The sequence below is a fragment of the Dichomitus squalens genome (assembly GCF_000275845.1).
Source record: "Dichomitus squalens LYAD-421 SS1 unplaced genomic scaffold DICSQscaffold_13, whole genome shotgun sequence".
Lineage (NCBI taxonomy): Eukaryota > Fungi > Basidiomycota > Agaricomycetes > Polyporales > Polyporaceae > Dichomitus > Dichomitus squalens.
In genome coordinates, this window is record NW_006766895.1 from 198,943 (window position 1) to 201,265 (window position 2,323).

Sequence of the window (2,323 nt, forward strand, 5' to 3'; positions counted from 1 at the left end):
GGTCAAAAGCTAGCAATCACTAATGATATAAACCCTCCTCTATGGCTAGATATATGTGCAAGAATATGGAGGTATGCTGATCAATTCCCAGCACCTAAGAATAGCAAATGTTCTGCTCATGCTCACTGAGCACGCTGAGATTTGTTGAGCCTAGTTTGGCTCAAGATAGAGATCATATTCCTATCACATGGTGTGCACACGTTCCTGACAATAACAGCAATATATACCTCAATTACGGTAGAGATATGTCTACTTATACTACTTACAGGACCAAGAGGAGGAGCGGTCAATGGGCGCCTAAACACGGGCGTTCGAATACTTTCCACGACCACGAGTACAACCAAGCGTCCTTAGCGACCCCTAGGGAGAGAGGGACACTGCACGTACCGTCAAGGATATTATACGACTTACCGTGGCTTCACCTATCTCAGGATGTGGACGTGTCCGACGATGGTCTGATCCTACTTCGCCTCGAGCTGTTTGGCCTACTCGTGTACCTTCACGTCCAGAAGGTTTGCGTCCGATTTACACTTCGATGCGGTCTCCTCGAGCTTCGTCTACTTGGTCGCTCCCTGAGTCTCGAACCAAAGGTTAAGAACAAGCCGATCACGGTCGAAGTGGAAAACAGCGTCTTCGAATCCGCATATTGAGAGCGTGCGCCGACAGGCTAACATTCCAGACTCTGGATACGCGAGGAAAGTCTGATCTCGTTACGAGATGAAGGTATGCGATCACAAACCACCTTGGCCTTTTGAACACCTGTAAGCTGATCGTCGACGCCCATCGCATGAGAGCGGAGGAATTCGAGCTACGACTCAAACGAGCACAGAAAGTGAGCGCGACTAGCTTGCTGACGGTCAGACGGTGCCTGATGACCAGACCGAGCAGTACCTTGTGCTCACGAATCACGGGCCTGAACTCAAGACTCAGCTTTCTCTCAGTCTGAACGGCGACCCTACGACTTGAGTTCCGGCGAGGCTTGTAGAGATTTTGGAGACCTGCGAACGGAGGTCGAGAGCTCCTCTTGCCGGCTCTCGGCGACTTGAGTGTGACTAGTCTCTTTGGCGACGCTTGCCTCGAGGACTGATTGATCTCGGCCTGGCGTATGATTTGTGTGCACCCGCATTGCCCTGCTTGTCCTTACGCTCTAAGTCAAGCTAGACGGTGGCCTGGGTTTGAGCGAGTTCCCGGCGGAGAGGCACATGCTGCTCGTCCAGTCAGTACAGTCGAGCTATAGCTAATGGGGAAGGGTAGGTGTTCGGCCAGGGGTTGACGGGGCGTTGCAGATTTGAAGTATTGGGAGAAAAGCCCCTCCACGTAGGAATACACTGACGAGACGGGGATCAGCGCCGCTTCGAGGGAAAGAAGTTCATACGCTCTGCTTTGCACCCAATACCAGGGAATCCACCGAGCTTCAGGCGTACCAGTCACTGGGTCCTAACGCAGGTTCGTCTACCCTCGTTCATCGTCTGGAGCATCTGGCTGACCTGCCTTCGCCTTGAGAGAGCGATCGTGATCGATCGAATTCAGGTCCATAGGGAAAGTGAGGTTCTTCGCTATGAAACAGAGGAGATTGAAGTAGGCAAGGTGCAAGCAGACAATCAGGCAAGGTGCATGCAGACAAGCAAAGTGGGGCGATTCGCAACGTAGGCGAGGCAATGAAAGCGGTATAGGTGATACGGTCGGAGACAGGCAAGGTAAATACGACGTATCATCATCAGAAAGGGGCAATATTCAGGGATGCAGAACATACAGGTGCATGGGGACGACCGTGATGACCTCAATGCGGTGCATTGAGGCAGCGGATTTTAGTGCCCTGCCTCGAGATCTCGAAGCCTTTCGAGCACCGTCCGCATGGATAACCAGCACTAGAGGTAACTGACGGAGGTGCTTACATAGTCCTGAAGCTCACACCGACCAAAATTGTCTTGCGCCTATTTGATCGGGAGTCGCTATACAGTCGACAGCCCCTCAGCAATCCATGCCTCTCTCCGGTGGACCAGCGACGGGTTGGGCGACTCACTGCAAACAAATCCGGAGGATGCCTGATTGTATATCCCTTCAGCATGTCTACGAATATTCGATGCCGAAGCAGAAACTTCTCCCGACGAATTTGCTGACGCCAAGGTGTAGAAGTTCGAGGGCAAGCGGGCACAAATGGGATTCGCGTTTGGCCGGTGCAAACGCGTGCCGTACACAGTAGATACAATAAGGCTTATATACGTAGCTAAATAGGGGTAGATAAGGGCGCGGGTATCCGTCGGGGGGGCGGGACCTGTGGCGCTCGTTCCGCGAGCTCGCCATCTTGACGCCAGGATTCCAA